The sequence below is a fragment of the Lagenorhynchus albirostris genome, chromosome 4 (assembly GCF_949774975.1).
Source record: "Lagenorhynchus albirostris chromosome 4, mLagAlb1.1, whole genome shotgun sequence".
Classification (NCBI taxonomy): domain Eukaryota; kingdom Metazoa; phylum Chordata; class Mammalia; order Artiodactyla; family Delphinidae; genus Lagenorhynchus; species Lagenorhynchus albirostris.
Window position 1 is genome coordinate 99,034,623 of NC_083098.1, and position 22,690 is coordinate 99,057,312.

Below are 22,690 nucleotides of genomic sequence, written 5' to 3' on the forward strand. Positions count from 1 at the left end.
TAACAGACGAGTGGCAAAGATGTAATAGAAATTCCTATGTATACCATTTTAATTTTAATATAATTTTCCCCAGTGCATCCACGTTTATTGAACTACTATGACAGTTTCTTTCTCACCCTGTCCAAAGTTACTGAGAGAATGTACTTTGCTGTAAATAATTCCCTGATTATGAACATGAAAACAATCCAGAAACTGACCACAGTGTTTTTTAAAAATGGCAGAGCATCCGCTCGGGGCCAAAGCCTTAAGAGAATGGCAAAGTATGTTCCATGTCCTCAGGCAAGCAGAAGGAGAATATAGAAAACCACCTTCCCTATGTCTTCCTGCATAAAGTAACTCCACACACTTGTTTCTTTTTTACTTTTTAAAAAATGCAGAGAAGACTTCGATGACACCACAATCTACACTGTGCTGGCCATAACAGAGCTGATGCCAAGGAGGTGCCAGGTCCAGTAAACAAGCATTGATGTGACTTGAGGAAGATGCACATCAGTGCAGCCTCAGTTTCTCAGTCTGAAAAATGGGGTGATAATACTTACCTCTTCTCTTCAAGCCGGATACACACATGAAAGTTTAGTAAATATTACTTAAATATGGATGTGAGGGCACAAAGTCCACATATGTGGAAGATGTGATGGAGTGAAGACAGGAAGTCCAGAGGGAGCCCTATATCTTACTGACCCCCACTGAGGAAGCTGAGTAAAATGTCCAAGGCCAAGCAACCTCACATACACCTCAGGCATTTCAACCACCGAGGTAAGAAATCCTCCCCTCCTTTGCTTACACTCATGTAAGTCAATTAACTCATGTATTTATTTATTGGCTGTCATCAATGTTCTGACGGATCCTTAATTTTTTTATATAAATTTATTTATTTATCATTTTATTTAATTTTTGGCTGCATTGGGTCTTCGCTGATGCACGCGGGCTTTCTCTAGTTGCTGAGAGCAGGGGCTACTCTTTGCTGCAGTGCGCGGGCTTCTCATTGCGGTGGCTTCTCTTACTGTGGAGCACAGGCTCTAGGCACGTGGGCTTCAGTAGTTGTGGCACACGGGCTTCAGTAGTTGTGGCTTGTGGGCTCTAGAACGCAGTCTCAGTAGTTGTGGGGCATGGGCTTAGTTGCTCCGCGGCATGTGGGATCTTCCTGGACCAGGGCTTGAACCCATGTCCCCTGCATTGGCAGGCAGATTCTTAACCACTGCGCCACCAGGGAAGCCCCAGATCCTTAGTTTTAAAAAATATCCAAAAGTAGACACCATGCCCTGCTCATTCTTTTGCTTTTAATCTGGTGTGGTTATAGAGTAGGAATCCAATTTCTGTTAAACATCAGTGCTCAAATACTCTTTTTTGCCATTCACATTCTGGTTTGTTTTACTACTTTCTTATTTTCCAAAAGTTTATCAGGCAAGAGAAAGACGTACTTGTTCATGCATAGGTAAACTATGTGCCAAAGATATCAACCAATCCATTTTATTAACTAGGTTATCAGTTAATCCCTTTGGTGAACAGAATTCATAACGATACAGTGGGACTAACTTTTAATTTTGATTTTTATACTAGATTAAGTAGTAGAAAGTTATGGAACACATGCCAATGGACCTACAAAAGCAAAAATAGCTTATGTAAATAGAAAAAAATAGGCTCATAAACAAGTATTTTTATAATAAGTGTTCTGCTGTTAGAGTTGCAAATCATGAGCACACTGTGTTTATAAATTTTGCATTATTTTTTCTAGAAAAATTCTAAGGACTTAAATCGAAGTTTCCAAGTCCATCTGATTTCTTAATATAAAAATCAATTGCAGTGGTTTTCTATTCTATTTTTTTAAAAAGCTTCATTGATCAAATACAAATAGAGTAAAAGTCATCATTAAATACATCCCCAGACATTATATATTCAGACTTCATGATCAAGGATCAGCTGGTAGGATCTATTTATTACAAAGGCAACTTGAGGATGTCTGAAGGATCTAGCAAAGCAGATTTCCTTTCCGAGAGCAGAGGCCCCTTCTCCAGGTGAAATTGCCCAGCCACCCTTCCTACAGAGGTCCCTCTAGGCCATTGTTTCAGATAATCTTAGCATACTCCTTGGCTGACATGTGAGGCACTCGGGGTCTTGCTGGATCTTCAAAATCAACGTGGAAGAGACCAAACCGGCTGCTGCACCCATGCGTCCACTCAAGTTATCCAGAAAAGACCAAGCACAATATATTTGAAGACTGACTTTATCAAGTTGGATAGCTAAAATTACAAAAACAAAAAATTACCATTTCCCCAAAGGTTTTATGAGAACACAAAATCATTGATGACCAGTGTGGATGGGTGTCTTTCTCCTGCAGAGGATCACAGTGGGAACAGAAAAAGCCTTGTCTCAATCCCCTTTTTATTTATTTTATTTTATTTTATTTTGCGGTATGCGGGCCTCTCACTGTTGTGGCCTCTCCCGTTGCGGAGCACAGGCTCCGAACGTGCAGGCTCAGCGGCCATGGCTCACTGGCCTAGCCGCTCCACGGCATGAGGGATCTTCCTGGACCGGGGCATGAACCTGTGTCGCCTGCATCGGCAGGCGAACTCTCAACCACTGTGCCACCAGGGAAGCCCCTCAATCCCCTTTTTAAATTTCCTGTTTTAACCAAGCAAGGGCTTCATTCAAGAAGTTAATTTACATGCCTTTTTATTTGTTGTCCCCCCCCTTCTTTAGATTGAGGAGCTCTTTAATCTCTGAATTTCATCCAAGGTCCAAGAATATAATAGGCCCCAATTAATTTTTATTAAAATTGTAAATAAATGAATAAATAAATTATGACACTAAAAAAAGAAGTTAAATTACACAATTCTAAATATTTGGTTATTCATTCATTTTGACATTCATTTTATTCATTGTCTTTTACTCAGTACACATCTTTTCAACACCTACTATTCTTCAGACACGAAGAAACACACACACACAGAGTTTCTCCCTAATACCTTAGAAATGTATTCAGTAAAAATACTACCCAGATTCTAAATACAACTTCAAGATAATCTAGAAAGCCCATTGGTAAATTAGAAAAAAGTGATAGCAGCACAGCTGAGGAAGACCCAGTACTTACTTTGTGACCAAACTGAGGTATATCTTATAATTCTGGAAATAGAATCTCCAAAATGAAAAGGAGCAGCACAGGGTTCTGGCTGTGCCTTTATCCTAGACTGAGTAGGCACAGAAATGCCACAGCATCTTCTCTGCCCCACATCTAAACTCAGAGTAGTGCTTAAGCCCTAAGAGACAAAGCACTAGACCACCTCCCCTCCAAATGCACATACATATGCACAAACACAATATTCTATATAATTTCATCTGTGGATGCCCCAGACACCATCCGTGGACTCCATATTAAGACACCAAAGTGTGGAGAATTCTTTAAGTAGTTTTACACTGATTTCTTTCTTTTAGTCAGGGAATTGAGCTCATTTTTTAATTAGCATTTTCAGTTTGGCAAAACCTTTAGGTTGTGTGAATCTTTGCATTGAGCATTTTCTTTTTATAAAACCATAGCAAGTAAACCTTATCTATGGGATGTACTTAACTCTGTTTCATGGTGCAGAAATTAAATTCAAAGGCAAGTTTTCTTTATAAGGTAGACATAATCCTAAATAAGTTAGGTGAAAATGAACATTTATATAATAAATCAAATTTTAATTTTACTGGGGCTTTCTTTCAACGTAAATGACTCTTCTAGCTTCAGCAAACCAAGATCCACTTTTTAATTTTTTCTGTTATAAATCTGCATTTTTCAGGTCTCTCAAAATTACTATACCCATATACTATTACACATGTGTTGATTGCCAAATCTTAGAATTTTTTTTAACTATGGATAGTCCATAGACAAATGGAATGTTTTTTATTAGTATGGATATTCTATAGAAAAATGGAATTATTATTTTTTTTTACTATGGATAGTCCATTGACAAAGGTTTTCTGACAGGTTAATTGATGCATAACCCCTCTACCTTTGTGCATGGAGGCATACAAAGTGCTTTACTTAGAGAATGCCCTGTGAATGGCCTCAAGGCAGGAATTAAACCAACCTGGATTGACTCTTTTTAAATAAAGTATTATTGGAAAATGAAATATATACCATTCAAGCACATCAAGCTTTACAAGAGTTAAACCACTTACTAGGTATGCCTTCTCCTCCCACTTGACCACCTTGTCACATGTCTCCTCCCCTCTCTTGTCAACCACAATCTGCAAAATACAAATATTTTTAAATAATCTTTTTAAATTTAATTTCTGGAAGGAATATATCTAAGAATGAAAATGACTAAAACCAAATACCAGGCCATAAAATGGCAATCTTTTTTGACTGCCTTATAATTCAATGTGGGGACATGTGAAAATCTGCATATCTTCTTTCTCACTTGCAGAACTACTTCTCAACAAGGCAGTCTGCCAGGTATAAAGCCAGACAGTTTCTGAAAACATGCACAGTGCCACCAATCATGTACAAAAAGATTGATTCATGTGCTAAACCAGGAGATAAAAACAATGCCCTGCCTGCTTGGAAGGGAGCAAAAAGGAAATCCTGACAATTTCACTGTTAACTGCCAGGAGTTCCGCAGCAGGTACTAAACGGCCTGAGTGACACTGGTGGATGTCTCTGCATTTTCATTGCAGGAACACTCAAGTAGAGAATTACCTGGTTAGGGCTGAAGAGCTAGCCTGCTGGAATCCTTCTGATGGTGCTACCACTGGTAAAAATTACAAAACCGTATCGGAACCTGAATGCTTCTCCTGTTCCTACCTCCTCAAGAACAGAAAGAGACCATCATCATATTTCTTGTCACCATGATTTATGGGGTCCCAAATCTTAGTAGGGAAAAAACATTTCTGTGAATTCACTCTCTTTCTTTAAGCAGAGTTGCAGGCAAAGTAAACCCAGACTGACAGGAACTGCAGATGGGTACAAAGTACACGGGGATGAATACGATACCCATACCGGGGTCAGAGTTTGGTTTTGGAATAAAAGGCCAGTAGGAAAGATCTCACAGTCAGCAGGTTGAATTTAAAGATGCAAGGAGAAAAATATCTAAGATTTGTTAATATATTATAGCCTTCAGCTGTTCTCATTATAAGAAATCTATGCCAGTGTTGTACTATACACACACACATACACACACACATACTTATGCATGTACACATACACTTACTGCCCTGTGTTGGCCAAACTGAAAAGGTTGAGGAAACAGTCCTTCACTAGACTGTTCTCACTGCTGACACCAACTTCAAGTTCAAGGGGTTCCCAAAACCATGCTCAGTTTCAATAATTTGCTAGAAGAACTCTCAGAACTCACAGAAACCTCTTATAGTCACAGTTATGGTGTATTACAGCAAAGGATACATAATAATATAAGCCAAAGGAAAAGACACATAGGTCAGAAATTGATATCTTCAAACATAAAGTTTACATTGTCTTTTTCCCTAGGAGTCAGGACAAGTTGTCCTCCTGGTGTTGACATGTGACAACACACACAGAGTATCGCCAACCAGAGAAGGTCACGTGAGCTTCGGTGTCCAGTTTTTATAGGGACTTTGTTACATTGGCATGACTGATTGATTGCCCATGTGGATGTCTCAATCCCCAGGTCAAGTGACACCGTGTGACCCAGAGTCCCTCACTCAGTCACATGATTGGTCTTCCTAATGTGACTGGCACTCACCCTAAACAAGGACATTCATCAGGTTGTAATAGATTTTTTTCTCCCAGAAGCTAAGGGCAAAGGCCAATCCATGCTTTGGGCAAAACCAAATTCTTTACTACACACACACATATGAACACACACATTTCAGAAACACCTTATTTCATGGTATTGGGCAAATTCCTCTCAATTTACTGACTTAACGAGGTATCGTGATTATGCCTCTGTCTATCATGTTAGAAAGGGCTAGAAATCGGGCACTCAGCATCAGTGGGATTTATTTCCACACAGTTTATAAACATAGATAATCTGTGTTTTCAAGATTGCCTAGAACGTATGTAAGACATCCATGAATGTGACATAACTATGAAGCTATAAAACATACCACTAATCCACAGACCCAAGCTGCCAGGACACGAAACAGTGGAAAGGCCCAGGACAGTGTAAAAGGCAGCACCTCACAAAAAAAAAAGAGAGAGAGAGAGAGAGAGAGAGAGAGAGAGAGATAAAGCACCAAGAATGGATAAGAAGAAAAATTATAGGCCCTTAAGTTATGACCCTGGGGGTGAGTTGGACACCAGGCAGGGCCTGGGAGTGACCTGACTGCGAGACTACTTTCCTCCTGAGACATCTCTGTGCTGCTCCTTTTAAAGGCATTTCTTGGTTGAGTAGAAACATGTTTTCATCAGACCATTTTAGGTTCAACTGTTTTGTGCCCAAGAGAATAAATCTAAACTTCTCATCCAGAGAAAGGCAACAGTCAGGCCTTCAAGTTCAGGTCACTGCAGATATTTACCAAGACAGTTCACTTATTCATTGAACAAATGTTCATTAACTGTCTCCTATGTGCTGGGTACTGTTCTGGCTCTGAGGTTACAGCATAAGAGCTGTGTGGCTGACAAGGTCTTGGTGCTCTGGCCTGGTATCAGGCCTGAGCCTCTGAGGTGGGAGAGCCAAGTTCCAGACTTTGTACCATCAGAGACCTCCGGGCCCCAAGTAATATCAATCAGCAAGAGCTCTGCCAGAGATCTTCGTCTCAATGGTAAGACCCAGATCCACCCAACCAACAAGAAGCTCCAGTGCTGGACGCCCCATGCCGAACAACTAGCAAGACAGGAACACAATCCCACCCATTAGCAGAGAGACTGCCTAAAATCATACTAAGTTCAAAGACACCCCCAAAACACACCACTGGACATGGCCCTGCCCACCAGTAAGACAAGATCCAGGCCCCAACCACCAGAACACAGGCACCAGTCCTCTCCACCAGGAAGGCTACACAAGCCAGCGAATCAACTTCACCCACAGGGGGCAGACAAAAAAAAAAAATGGGAACTACGAATGTGCAGCCTGGAAAAAGGAGACCCCAAACACAATAAGTTCAACAAAATGAGAAGACAAAGAAATATGTAGCAGATGAAGGAACAAGGTAAAAACCCACCACATCAAACAAATGAAGAGGAAATAGGCAGTCTACCTGAAAAAGAATTCAGAGTAATGATAGTAAAGATGATCCAAAATCTCAGAAACACAATGAAGAAAATAAAGAAACGGTTAACAAGGACCTAGAAGAACTAAAGAGCAAACAAACAATGATGAAGAACACAATTATTGAAATTAAAAATTCTCTAGAAGGACTCAATAGTAGAATATCTGAGGTAGCAGAATGGATAAGTGACCTGGAAGATAAAATAGTGGAAATAACTACCACAGAGCAGAATAAAGAAAAAAGAATGAAAAGAATTGAGGACAGTCTCAGAGACCTCTGGGACAACATTAAACACACCAACATTCAAATTATAAGGGTCCCAGAAGAGGAAGAGAAAAAGAAAGTGTCTGAGAAAATATTTGAAGAGGTTATAGTCAAAAGCTTCCCTAACATGGGAAAGGAAATAGTCAATCAAGTCCAGGAAGTGCAGAGAGTCCCATAAAGGATAAATCCAAGGAGAAACATGCCAAAATATATATTAATCAAACTATCAAAAATTGAATACAAAGAATAAATATTAAAAGCAGCAAGGGAAAAGCAACAAATAACATACAACGGAATCAGCATAAGGTTAACAGCTAATCTTTCAGCAGAAACTCTGCAAGCCAGAAAGGAGTGGCAAGACATATTTAAAGTGATAAAAGGGAAAAACCTACCACCAAGATTACTCTACCCACAAAGGATCTCATTCAGATTTGGCAGAGAAACTAAAATCTTTACAGACAAGCAAAACTTAAGAGAATTAAGCACCACCAAACCAGCTTTACAATAAATGCTAAAGAAATTTCTCTAGGCAGGAAACACAAGAGAAGGAAAAGACCTACAATAACAAACCCAAAACAATTAAGAAATGGTAATAGGAAAATACATATAGATAGCTACCTTAAATGTAAATGCATTAAACGCTCCAACCAAAAGACATAGACTGGCCAAATGGTTACAAAAAAAAGACCTGTACATATGCTGTCTACAGGAGACCCAATTCAGACCTAGGGACACATACAGACTGAAAGTGAGGGGATGGAAAAAGATATTCCATGTAAATGGAAATTAAAAGAAAGCTGGATTAGCAATTCTCATATCAGACAAGATAAATTTCAAAATAAAGACTATTACAAGAGACAAAGAGGACACTACATAATGATCAAAGGATCAATCCAAGAAGAAGATATAACAATTATAAATATTTTTGCACCCAACATAGGAGCACCTCAATACATAAGGCAAATGCTAACAGCCATGAAAGGGGAAATCGACAGTAACACAATAATAGTAGGGGATTTTAACACCCCATTTTCACTAATGGACAGATCATCCAAAATTAAAATAATTTTATTATTTTAATAAAATTATAATAAGATTTAAATGACACATTAAACAAGATGGACTTAATTGATATTTATAGGACATTCCATCTAACAACAACAGAATACACATTCTTCTCAAGTGCTCATGGAATATTCTCCAGGATAGCTCGTATCCTGGGTCACAAATCAAACCTTGGTAAATTTAAGAAAACTGAAATTGTATCAAGTATTTTTTCTGACCACAACAATATGAGACGAGATATCAAATACAGGAAAACAACTGTAAAAAATACAAACATATGGGGACTAAACAATACACTACTAAATAACTAAGAGATCACTGAAGAAATCAAAGAGGAAATCAAAAAATACCTAGAAACAAATGAGAATGAAAACACAATGACCCAAAACCTATGGGATGCAGCAAAGGCAGTTCTAAGAGGGAAGTTTATAGCAATACAATCCTACCTCAAAAAACAAGCAAATCTCAAATAAACAACCTAACCTTACATCTTAAGCAATTAGAGAAAGAAGAACAAAAAAATCCCAAAGTTAGCAGAAGGAAAGAAGTCATAAAAATCAGATCAGAAATAAATGAAAAACAAATGAAGGAAACAAAAACAAAGATCAATAAAACTACAAGCTGGTTCTTTAAGAAGATAAACAAACTTGATAAACCATTAGCCAGACTCATCAAGAAAAAAAGGGAGAAGACTCAAATCAACAGAATTAGAAATGAAAAAGGAGAAGTAACAACTGACACTGCAGAAACACAAAGGATCATGAGAGACTACTACAAGCAATTATATGCCAATAAAATGGACAACCTGGAAGAAATGGACAAATTCGTAGAAAAGCACAACCTTCTGAAACTGAACCAGGAAGAAATAGAAAATATTAACAGACCAATCACTGAAAAGGAAACTGTGATTAAAAATCTTTCAGCGGGGCTTTCCTGGTGGCGCAGTGGTGGAGAGTCCGCCTGCCGATGCAGGGGACACGGATTCATGCCCCGGTCCGGGAGGATCCCACATGCTGTGGAGTGGCTGGGCCCATGAGCCATGGCTGCTGAGCCTGCGCGTCCGGAGCCTGTGCTCGGCAACGGGAGAGGCCACAACAGTGAGAGGCCCGCATAACGAAAAAAAAAAAAAATCTTCCAACAAACAAAAGTCCAGGACCAGATGGCTTCACAGGTGAATTCTGTCAAACATTTAGAGAAGAGCTAACACCTATCTTTCTCAAACTCTTCCAAAATATAGTAGACAGAGGAACACTCCCAAACTCATTCTACAAGGCTACCATCACCCTGACACCAAAACCAGACAAAGATACCGCAAAAAAAAAGTTACAGTCCAATATCACTGATGAACATACATGCAAAAATCCTGAACAAAATATGAGCAAAAAGAATCCAACAGCACATTAAACGATCACACACCATGATCTAGTGGTTTACCCCAGGAATGCAAGGATTCTTCAATACATGCAAATCAATATAATACAGCACATTAACAAATTGAAGGAGAAAAACCATATGATCATCTCAATAGATGCAGTAAAACCTTTTGACAAAATTCAACACCCATTTATGCTAAAAACTCTCCAGAAAGTGGGCAGAGAGGGAAACTACCTCACCATAATAAAGGCCATATATGACAAACCCACAGCCAACATCATTCTCAAAGGTGAAAAATTGAAAGCATTTCTACTAAGATCAGGAACAAGACAAGGTTTTACACTCTCACCACTATTATTCAACATTGTTTTGGAAGTTTTAGCCACAGCAATCAGAGAAGAAAAAGAAATAAAAGGAATCCAAATTGGAAAAGAAGAAGTAAAGCTGTCACTGTTTGCAGATGACGTGATACTATACATAGAGAATCCTAAAGATGCTACCAGAAAACTACTAGAGCTAATCAATGAAATTAGCAGAGGAGCAGGACACAAAACTAATGCACAGAAATCTCTTGCATTCCTATACACTAATGATGAAAAATCTGAAAGAGAAATTAGGAAACAATCCCATTTACCATTGAAACAAAAAAGAATAAAATATCTAGGAATAAACCTACCTAAGGAGAAAAAAGACCTGTTTGCAGAAAACTATAAGACACTGATGAAAGAAATTAAAGATGATACAAACAGATGAAGAGGTATACAACGTTCTTGGATTGGAAGAATCAACATTGTGAAAATGACTATACTACCCAAAGAAATCTACAGATTCAATGCAATCCCTATCAAACTACTAATGGCAGTTTTCACAAAACTAGAACAAAACATTTCACAATTTGTGGAAACACAAAAGACCCCAAATAGCTAAAGCAATCTTGAGAAAGAAAAACAGAGCTGGAGCAATCAGGCACCCTGACTTCAGACTTTACTACAAAGCTACAGTAATCAAGACAGTATGGTGCTGGCACAAAAACAGAAATATAGATCAATGGAACAGGATAGAAAGCCCAGAGATAAACCCACACACATATGGTCACCTTATCTTTGTTAAAGGAGGCAAGAATATACAATGAAGAAAAGACAGACTCTTCAATAAGTGGTGCTGGGAAAACTGCACAGCTACATGTAAAAGAATGAAATTAAAACACTCCCTAACACCACATACAAAAATAAACTCAAAATGGATTAAAGACCTAAATGTAAGACCAGACAGTATAAAACTCTTAGAGGAAAACATAGGCAGAAGACTCTGTGACATAAATCACAGCAAGATCCCTTTTGACCCACCTCCTAGAGAAATGGAAATAAAAATAAACAAATGGGACCTAATGAAACTTAAAAGCTTTTGCCCAGCAAAGGAAACCATAAACAAGATGAAAAGACAACCCTCGTAATGGGAGAAAATATTTGCAAATGAAGCAACTGACAAACGATTTATCTCCAAAATATACAAGCAGCTCATGCAGCTCAATATCAATAAAACAAACAACCAATCCAATAGTGGGCAGAGGACCTAAGTAGACATTTCTCCAAAGAAGATACACAGATTGCCAACAGACACATGAAAGGATGCTCAGCATCACTAATCATTAGAGAAATGCAAATCAAAACTACAAGAGGTATCACCTCACACTGGTCAAAATGGCCATCATCAAAAAGTCTACAAAGAATAAATGCTGGAGAGGGTGTGGAGAATAGGGTAACCTCCTGCACTGTTGGTGGGAATGTAAATTGATACAGCCACTATGGAGAACAGTATGTAGGTTCCTGAAAAAACTAAAAGTAGAACTACCATAGGATCCAGCAATCCCACTACTGGACATATACCCAAAGAAAACCATAATTCAAAGAGTCATCTACCACAATGTTCATTGCAGCACTATTTACAATAGCCAGGACACTGAAGCAACCTAAGTGTCCATCGAGAGATGAATGGATAAAGAAGATGTGGCACATATATACAATGGAATATTACTCAGCCATAAAAAGAAACGAAATTGAGTTTTTTGTGGTGAGGTGGATGGACCTAGAATCTGTCATACAGAGTGAAGTAAGTCTGAAAGAGAAAAACAAATACCATACGCCAACATATATATATGGAATCTAAAAGAAAAAAAATGGTTCTGAAGAACCTAGGGGTAGGACAGAAATAAAGAGGCAGACGTAGAGAATGGACTTGAGGACATGGGGAGGGGGAAGGGTAAGCTGGACGAGGTGAGAGAGTGGCATGGACATATATACACTACCAAATGTAAAATAGATAGCTAGTGGGAAGCAGCTGCATAGCACAGGGAGATCAGCTCGGTGCTTTGTGATCACCTAGAGGGGTGGGATAGGGAGGGTGGGAGGGAGACACAAGAGGGAGGGGATATGGGGATATATATATATTCATATAGCTGATTCACTTTGTTATACAGCAGAAACTAACACAACCTTGCCAAGCAATTATACTCCAATAAAGATGTTAAAAAAAGGAAATTATAAGCCCCTAGATTTCTGTGTTCAGGTAATGGCAGATTACACTATTCAATCAAGTAATGAAAATAAGTAAACATGCTGACTAAAATTTTTTAAACATATTTTCAAAACAATGGAAAGCTGTTAATTTCATAGGGAATTAACAGGCCAAAGCAGGAAGTGGGAACTGAGATTCGTGGGCATGGCAGCTACTTTTGCCTGATGGAATTTTCCAGTCTTAGGAAATCAGAAACTTTTTCTATTTTCTGGGGTGAGAATAAGTGTCAAAGAAATCTACTATGAGACCCCACACTCAGAAAACTAAGATCCCAAAAGACTAAACCCTGAGTGTAAGTGTGAGCCAGAAGCAAACCAGTCACTGTAAAGTCTTAAGTCACATGGTGGTTCAGAAAATGTTAAGTCTGGATCTTGGATTGAGGTGACCCCAGACTAACAGTACCCAGATACTGGGAAGATACACATTCAAATTCTTTCTAAAGGGAGATACCTATATTCTAAACCTCAAATTATTATTACAAACATTTTAAAGTATAATCATCGGCACATGTATGACCATACAGACTGCTGGAAAATAATGACATAAAAAAAATCACCAGAATCAACAGACAAAAAGAAACAAACCCAGAATGATCTCAGTTATTAGAATTGTCAGACAGACTATAAGATAACCATGTTCATTATGTTTACATCATAGAGACCAACTTGGAATATCTTTTGAAAAAGAAACCTCTGCAAGATTGGGTTTGCACCCCAGGTCCAGCAGTCACTAGCTGAAGGGGCCTCTCATTTCTCCTGAGTACAGTGGAGACACTAATTCTTACTCCTAGGACTGTTGTAAAGACGAAACAGGATAGTGTGGACCCCAGCACAATACCTAGCCCATGGTGAGTTTCTGTTCCTTTCCTCTGGCCACCCCTTAGAAGAATATAGAAGCCAAAGTAAAAATACACTTTGATGTGCCCTCTCCCCCATCCCAAACATTTTGATAAAGTAGAAATTGGGTTTAATGAACATCTGCAACAGTGTAAAAGGGAAAAGGGAGTCACAGGGACAATATTCAGTCTGAGAAAGGTGACTGTAAAGACAAAGGGACAGCTACAGACTGTATAAATCTGAAGGCAGGGCTCTTTACATCAGTTGACAGACTCCTTTCTTTGCTCCAGGGTGACATCTCCAAGTCATTGCCTGGCTTCCTTCTTCCCTGAGCCCTGAGAAGCAGTTCTAAGACCCCCGTAAAGCCCTGAGTTTCTGATGTCCAAGCTCTCAAACTCGTGTGATGTTAGTTGAGCAGGTGCATCCTGAGATTTACTTCTCGAGCAGCAAATCCTTTCCGAGATGTGGAAAAAACTAGGAGAGTGGGTCTGAGTCGAAACCTTAAATACTATGTGGCTAAGTCAATGTCATAACAAGTCCAAAAGACAGGATGCAAAACCACCTCCGATTCAAGGTTATTGAACTGGAATGGGAACAGGTCTCAGACAGACACCAGAGTTGGGGAGAGGTCTTGGGGAGTGTTCACAGAGGCTCATGGAGTATCTTCTTTTTGCATTAATTTGTTGCTGCATATGGAAAAAAGCAAGACAATATAAAGACATGGAGCCAAAACAAATGTCAAAATGATTACCAGTCCACCAAGGAATTTTCTCAAAATGTTGACTCTGACCACCTAAACCAGTTAGATCTTGGGGCATGGCTTTAAAAAAGTTTGTTAGCCTCATCCCAAACCCACTAAAATCAGAGTCTCTTGGGTTGTGGGTTATGGGCTAAATTATGTCCCCCATAAATCCACATGTTGAAGTCCCAACCCCTAGTACCTCAGCACATGACCTTATTTGGACATAAAGTCTTTAAAGAGGTGATTAAGTTAAAATGAGGTCATTAGGGTGGGCCCTAATCCAATATGACTGGTGTCTTCATAAGAAGAGAGTCACTAGGGGTGCATGGGCACAGAGGAAAAACCAGTGAGGACACGGTGAGAAAGTGCTTGTCTGAAAGCCAGAGACCTCAGGAGAAGTCAAACCTGCTGATAACTCAATCTTGGACTTCCAGCTTCCAGAACTGTGAGAAAATGCCTTTCTGTTGTTCAAGCCACCCAGTCTACGGCACTGTGTTACGGCAGTGCTTAGCAAACTAATACAGGTTGAGAACTGAGAATTTCTATTTTCAATAAAATCCCTGAGTGATTTTTATACTTAATCAAGTTTGAGGCTGATAAGCCTAGGATAAATTCTGATGGTCAACTACGATTTTTTGAACACAGCTTGCAACCCCAGAGGCATCCCTCTGGAGGCTTATAAGTGTTAGAGAATCACCATCAGCCCCTTTCCTCAATAGTCATAGCTAGAGGAGCTCTGTGCAGAGACACAGCTATGTGCAGGCCAAGTCACAGCACCTTTCAGGCATGAGGACCACAAGACACTAAGGAAAAGATGCTGCATGCTCAGGAGTGTCAAAATGCCTTTTCATCCCACTGCTTAGTCGAAGCCCACCCTTATCCCAGTAGATCATGAGAAATCCTCTCAGTTCACCATGTGTAATGGCTTGATTGGAGGCTCCTCTAAAAGATTTGTCCATCCAAAACCGGTGAATGTGTCCTTATTTGGAAAAAGGGCCTTTGCAAATGTAAGTGAAGGAGCTCAAGATGAGATCATCCTGCATAATGGTGAGTCCTAAATCCAATGACAAGTGTCCTTACAAGATAAGAGAAGGGGAGAAGATATACAAGGAAGAAGGCAATGTGAGGACAAAGGTAGAGACTGGAGTGATCTGCCTACAAGCCAAGGAATGCCAAGGCAGCCACCAGAAGCTGGTAGGGGGGCATGGAACAGATTCTCCCTCGGAGCCTCCAAAGGGAACCAATCCTACTGATAAGCCTTCATTTCAGACTTCTGGTCTCCAGAACTCTGAGAGAGTCAATTTCTGCTGTTTAAGCCACCAAGTTTGTGGTAATTTGTTACAGTAGCCACAGGAAAGAGACCCACCAGATCCTTTGGTGTGGATGCCAACCGGGCTCCAAGTCCCAAACCACCCACCAGAATAGGCTGAGTGCTTATACAAATCTCTCTCAAGGCCTGCAAAGCTGGAGAGAGAAAGCCTTCCCGGGACACAGTTTGAAGTCGATTTTCTGGCCATTGCCCCACATACGAACTGAGAAATTGTGTCTCTCTGAGTCTGATGCAAGTGCACAAGAGCACTACAACTGGAGGACAGCTTCAGCTGTATAAGGGTTCCTAAAAGAGAACTGGCACGCCTGCTGTTTCCCCTTTCTTTCAAAAAAATAAAATAAAACAACATCAGGAAGATCTAAACATAGAAAATGCACAATAAGCCTACCCCCTAACAACTCCAGGTGAATATCAGTGGCTGGACCGCATCTGCGAAAATGCCCAAATAATCCCGAAGCAGGAGGCCCCGCTGGCACATGGGAACACCCAGAAGCAAAAACTATGACTCTCTGAAAAGAGTCTTTGAAAAGCAAAGGCTAATGTATAAATATTTTATAGGAAAATGACAATTAACCAGAAATGAGCTGTAAAGTTTTCTTAATTATCTGCATCATTCCTATTACTTACATTAGATTGGGGGAAGGGGGGGTGGAAGCTGTAAATAGCAGATGAAAGATATCATATAAAATCGTATTTTTATTTAATTATAAAGCTGATTGGAGGATAGGTACACATTCATTGTCATCTTCTATAATTTCTACATCAATATTATTTTTATGGTTACTTCTGCTACAGTGGGAAGTTCTTATTAGAACCAAAGTTCTCAGCAAATAAATCTGTCTTCTACCAGAAAATCTTCCTTCCTTGCCCCATTCCCTCCTTTTCTCTCTCCTTCCTTCCTTTCTTTCCTTCCGAGATTTACTTTTTCCTTCTATAAAATGGGGGCAATAGCATCTTCTTCCTAGGATTGTTGGGGATATTATATAAATTAATACATATAAAGCTCTATGAATAATGCCTAGTTTATAGTAAACACTCAGTATACACTGCTTGTTGGTACTGTTGTTCTTGTTATTTCTCTCAGAGTCTGGAAGGGCAATGAATGAAATCTGTTTTTTCTCTTCCTCCCATCTGGCTCCAAACAGCTTTCAGAGGGTGTAGAGTCAGCACAAAGTGCTCAGTGCTGAGAACCAGAGAAATCAGGGCATCAAGGGAAAGTGCAGCATCTGGGGCAGGGTTTGTGCTCAGTCAGAAAGGGTCAGTTGTGGGTCATGAAAAATAAATTACTAAAGACAAGGATCTTAGGATGAGGCTGCCAAGAACACCAAGTGTTGCTGAAGCCTTCCTGCCCTGGGGCACTCGAGCTGGGAATGGCATAACTTAAGGTTTCTGGGATCCTACATCCATCCTACACTTATTCAATAAATATATATTGTGCTAGGAATTGGGACTATAAGGGTGAGCAAAATAAGTGGCCTCTCCTTTTGAAGAGCTTAACAGCTTATATGGAAGACATATCTTAATCAAATTACCACCCTGTGAGCCTTTAATTACAATCGGTGAAAAACATTATGAAAAGAAAGACATGGGAACTGTGGGTAAGAACAGCATATTAGCTAACATTTACTGAGTACTCAGGTACCACTTTAAGGGTTTCATGTATGCATTAATTCATTTAATCTTTACAGTAAACCTGTGAGTTAGATGGATATTACCATTGTCTCCATTTTACAGAGAAGGGAAGGGATCACAGAGAGCAAATATCAGGTCAGTAGGAAGGTTGAGACTGGAACTCAGGCAGGATACCAGCAGAGCCTGCATGCCAAGCCAGGACACTATACTGAGTCATTTGTTTGTTTGTTTGTTTGTTTTGTTTACAACTCCAAGTTTTTTTTTAATTTTTAAAAATTTTTACACACTTTTTAAAGGTTACTTTCGACTCCAATTCTTTTTCAATTTTTAAAAAATTTTATACACTTTTTAAAGGTTACTTTCCATTTACAGTTATTACAAAATATTGGCTATATTCCCCATGTTGTACAATACATCCTTGTAGCCTGTCTTATACCCAATCATTTGTACCTCCCACTCTTCCACCCCTATATTGCCCCTCCCCCCCATTGGTAACCACAAGTTTGTTCTCTATATCTATGAGTCTGCTTCTTTTTTTGTTATATTCACTAGTTTGTTGTAATTTTTAGATTCCACATGTAAGTGACATCATACAAAATTTGTCTTTGTCTTATTTCACTTAGCATACGCCCTCCAAGTCTATCCATGTTGCTGCAAATGGCAAAATTTTGTTCTTTTTTATTGACTTAGTAGTATTCCCTTGTATATGTGTATATATGTATATATATATATATATACACACACACACCCCCCACATCTTCTTTATCCATTCATCTGTTGATGGACACTTAGGTTGCTTCCATACTTTGGCAGTTCTTTGGAAATTGTAAATAATGCTTCTATGAACATTGGGGTGCATGTATCTTTTCAAATTAGTGTTTTTGTCTCTTTCGGATATATACCCAGGAGTAGAATTGCTGGGTCATATGGTAGCAAGACTGTGGAGAAAAGGGAACCCTTTTACACTGTTGGCGGGAATGTAAATTAGTGCAGCCACTGCAGAAAACAATACGGAGATTTCTCAGAAAACTAAAAATAGAACTACTATATTGAGTCTTGACAACATGTTGTAGTGGAAGATCTATCTAAGTCAGCAAGGGTTGGAGAACAGGGAAGATGGAACAGTCTCCTAGAGTGAACTAGAGCTCAGAGCTCAAGGATTAGTTGGAGTTATTGAATGCTACCAGCCAGGGTTCTTTCTTACTTGTAAGTAACAGAAGCTGACCTTGACAGATGAAGCAAAAAAGGTGTCAAGGTGGAAAACTTGGCTCAAACGAAGCTTTCAGAAATAGTGCCCAAAAGCATACCATGGAACTAGTGGGTGGAAGAAACTTCCTTAACTGCTAATGACCTAACGGGCATTAAGTCCCATAGTTCGTGTTGCTGTCAAAACCCAACTTTCTTGCAGCCACGCAGCCATAAGCATCTCAACTACTTCTGCACCAGAAACTAGACTTTATAACCACTGTCATTCTCAAGAGCTGGATGCCTCTGTTGCTATCCTCACCAGCACGTGATAGGTTCTGCCTTCTTCAAGCTGTTTACTTTCAGATTAAATTCTCACATGAGTCAGTCTGATTGGTGGAGACTAGATCACATGTGCATGCCCCTGCTCCAAAGAAACCTGGGGAATGTCATTCTCTACCTTGACTAGACACAGCTCTTAAGACTGGCTATTCCTCAAATGTAGCAAGTGTATTCAACAAGTGCTAAGCGGTCAGAAAACCTGACAGATGTCCACTTCACTAAATGAAAAAGAATAAGAAAATCCAAGAAAAATAAACAACATATGTCAAAGATCAGGCATGTGAAAGTTCACAGCACATTTAAGGAATTTAAAGAATATGATCAATGGATCATAAAGAATTATCAGGAACTCACTGAAACGGAGACTGGAATGGTGGTTACCAAGGGCTGGGGAGTGGGGGAAATAGGGAGACATTGCTCAAAGGGTACAAAGTTTCAGTTATAAAATGAATAAGTTTGCAGGATCCAACGTACAGTATGGTAATGTCAGTTAACAATACTGTCTTATGAGATTGAAAGCTGCTAAGAGAGTAGATCTTAAGTGTTCTTGTCACAAAAAAGAAATAATAATTATGTAAGGTGATGGAGGGTTTAGCTGATGCTACGGTGGGAATTATATCACAATACATAAGTGTGTCAAATCAACATGTTGTATACTTTAAAGTTACACAATGTTGTATGTCACTGTATCTCAAAAAAGCTGTAGGGAAAAAATAATTAGAGAGAGAGAGAACATGCACTCCAGGAGGCAGGGACTGAGACATACAGGGCCTTATAAAGATTTTAATCTTTATCTCAACAGCAATGAAAAGTCATGGAAGGAGTTAAGCAAGGGAGTGAGTTTAGCTAATTTGCATTTTTAGAAGAGAACTGTGACCTCTGTGGAGAATAGACTTGAGTGGAATCCAAGAGAGCATTTAGGAGTGATTGCAGTAAACCATGAGGGAGATGATAGGAGCTTGGTCTGGGTTGGCATAAGTGAAGACAAAGAATCAGATGGATTCAATAGATACTCAGATAAAATCAACAGGACTGAACAATTTATTGGAGATTAGTGGTGAAGGAGCTAAGGTGATATAGTTAGCACAATTTAATGGATAGTATTGTCAGTCTCTAAGTTAGGAAATATTGGGCATAGACAAGTTTTGGAGAAAAGGCAGGGAAGATAATGAATCAAGCTTCAGTTATGATGACATTAAGGTGCTTTTTTGACCTCTAAATGAAAAGTTCAACAGGTAGCTGGACAGACAAATTAAAGAGCTCAAAGTAGGTTCTGACATGGAAATGTAAATTTTGGAGTCATCATGTAAAGCTGGTAATTGAAATAATGGCTGTTGAATAGAATTTAGAGAATAAGAAACCAAGACTTGGTACAAGCCTCATGCTATGCCAACATTTAAAGATAAGCTGGAAAGAGAGATTGATGAGGAGGGCCAGAAATGCCCCATGTCCTTGACCTGATACAACCATAGGTGACACTCTCTGTGGATGTAATCTGACCAAAGTCACACAACTAAAAGGGGAGAATTTGGAAATGAATACTAAAACTGTCTGACTCCAAAGTCCATGATCCTTCTATAAGAATACCATGGAAACATTGCAAATCAAGAAAGATTGCACATCTAGGACTGTGGGTGACATGCAAGGGTCAAAGCCACTATGGGAATCACATGGCCAGAGCATAAAAAACATGTGGAGAGCATAAAGCTGGGGGTGACACCTGTAGCACTGACTCCTTAAGAGCAAAAGTCTAGTGCTTGTAGTGTAAGGAAAATTCTCAAGTCTCCTCCACCCCTTTTATAATCCTCTTATATCTCTCCAGGGAAAATTCAAGATCAAAACCAAAAAACTAGCACCATTGAGGAAGAGGATTATTCAGTAATTGGTCCAAGTTTTTCTGGGGTGAGAGTTTTTTGGGTTTTTTTTAATGTTGAGCCTTCTCTTAATTTATTTATTTTTATTTTTGGCTGTGTTGGGTCTTCGTTTCTGTGCGAGGGCTTTCTCTAGTTGTGGCAAGCAGGGGCCACTCTTCATCGCAGTGTGCGGGCCTCTCACTGTCGCGGCCTCTCTTGTTGTGGAGCACAGGCTCCAGACGCGCAGGCTCAGTAGTTGTGGCTCACAGGCCTAGTTGCTCCGCGGCATGTGGGATCTTCCCAGACCAGGGCTCGAACCCGTGTCCCCTGCATTAGCAGGCAGATTCTCAACCACTGCACCACCAGGGAAGCCCTGGGGTGAGAGTTTTAAAGGGGATCACCTTATGGAGTTATAGCCTGCACGAGCAGGGGTCTCTCCTTCATGCACCTTAAAGTCAGAGTGGTCAGATGGCACAGATTCTTCCCCCCTGGAGCACACTTGGCCAATGTTCAGATTTTGTTCAAAGTTTCTCTTTTTGCTACTTGAAAACAGAGCTTCTGGACTTGCTTAGGCCCAGGACAGAGGCAGGCTTGTGGGGTGGGGAGAGGGGGCAGGGAGCACTGGGGACGCACTCTCTCCTGCTGTCTGTTGCACTGCTTCCATTTCCAAGGGCGTGGAACAGCGGTGTGTTCTTATTTTTATCCTATTAGAAGGATAAGTTCAGAGATGCTCAGACGAATTTAGGGGAAATTATGGCCTTTCCAGCCTATTGTAAAACTGGGTTTTAGACTAACTCTAACCCACCTCTACTTAGACAAAAACTATGTCATGTGGCTCAGCTTAGCTCATTAGACGTCTAAAAAGAATTGGGGCCACAACCTAATTTGGTTCATGGATCCTCTGGTCAAAGACTATATGATGACACCAAAATTTATATCTCTAGCTCTAGCATCTCTCTTACCTGCAAAATCTATATATAATTTATGACTTTACTTCTGCTCTTGTGATCTAAATGACATTTAAAATTTAACAGGTGTATTTGTGCACTGATGTTTAAAGCAGCATTGTTCACAATAGTCAAATGATGGAAACAATGCAAATGTCCATCACTGGATGAATGGATAAACAAGATGTGGTATATACCTACAATGGAATATTATTCAGTATTTTTAAAAACTAAAATTTTGATACATTCTACAACATGGATGAATGTTGAAGACAGGCTAAGTAAAACAAGCCAAACTTAGAAGACACATACTGTATGATTTCACTTATATAAAGCACTTAGAATGTCAAATTCACAAAGGCAAAAAGTAGAATAATAGTTACAAGGGATGGTGGGGAGGAGTGATGGGGAGTTTAATAGGTACAACGGGAATATGAAAAAGTTCTGGAGATAGATGGAGATCACGGTTGCACAACAAGGTGAACTGTAAATTTAATTTTAAAATTTTAAAATAAATAAATAAAATTTAACGTATATAAAATAGAACTCTTGATGTATAACCCATTCCTCAAACCTGCCCCCACTCTATTTTCGAATCTCAAAAAATGGCATCACTCAGTTCTTCATACCAAATGCCTAGACGTCATGCCTGCTTCTCCCTTTTCCATATCCTCTTCGCCTGCCCATCTGTAACAGGCTCTCCCCCCACCCATCTCTTGATCCCTCTACACCACCACAATAGCTTCCCGACTAGTCTTCCTGCCACAACTCTTGCAAACAATGTAGCCAGAAAGTATAAATCTTCGAAAAACCAATTTACCTTATGTCCTTTTCTAACTCCCCCACTTAATGGTTTCCTATTTCACTTAGTGCAACATTTTAAATCCTTATCTGACCATTAAGGTCCTACATGATCAGGCTTCTGCACAGCTCTCCCACGTCCTCTCCTTCCTGCTCTCCACTGGCCATTCTCTAGGCACGCTGGGCTTCTTTCGCTTCCTAAAATGTACTGAGCTGTTTTCCATTTTACAGCCTTTACACAGACTTCCCTTCTGCTTGAATCACTCCTCTATGTCTTTACCTCATGGCTGCTTATTTCCATTCAGGTCTTGATTCAAGTTTACCTCCATAAGAGGTCTTTTTTGATGCCTCTATTTATATTCCCAACTACCTCATTCTGTCTCATCCTGTACTCTTTTCTTTGTGGCCCTATTATTAAGTGAAATTGCCTTGTTCATGTACTTATTTTTTATTATTGATCCTACCTGGAAGACTGAAAATCCCATGAGAAAAAAAGGGACCTTGTCTGTCTATTCTTTTCAATATTCCTAACCCTGAGAATAGTACTTAACACATAGAAGATGCTAAATAAGTACTTG

At 39.6% G+C, this 22,690-nt stretch overlaps 1 pseudogene; it reads right to left on the reverse strand.

Moving 5' to 3' along the window:
• Positions 1-2,038: 2,038 nt before the first annotated feature.
• LOC132519110 (cytosolic beta-glucosidase-like) overlaps positions 2,039-22,690 on the reverse strand; it is a 149,665-nt pseudogene continuing 129,013 nt past the window's right edge.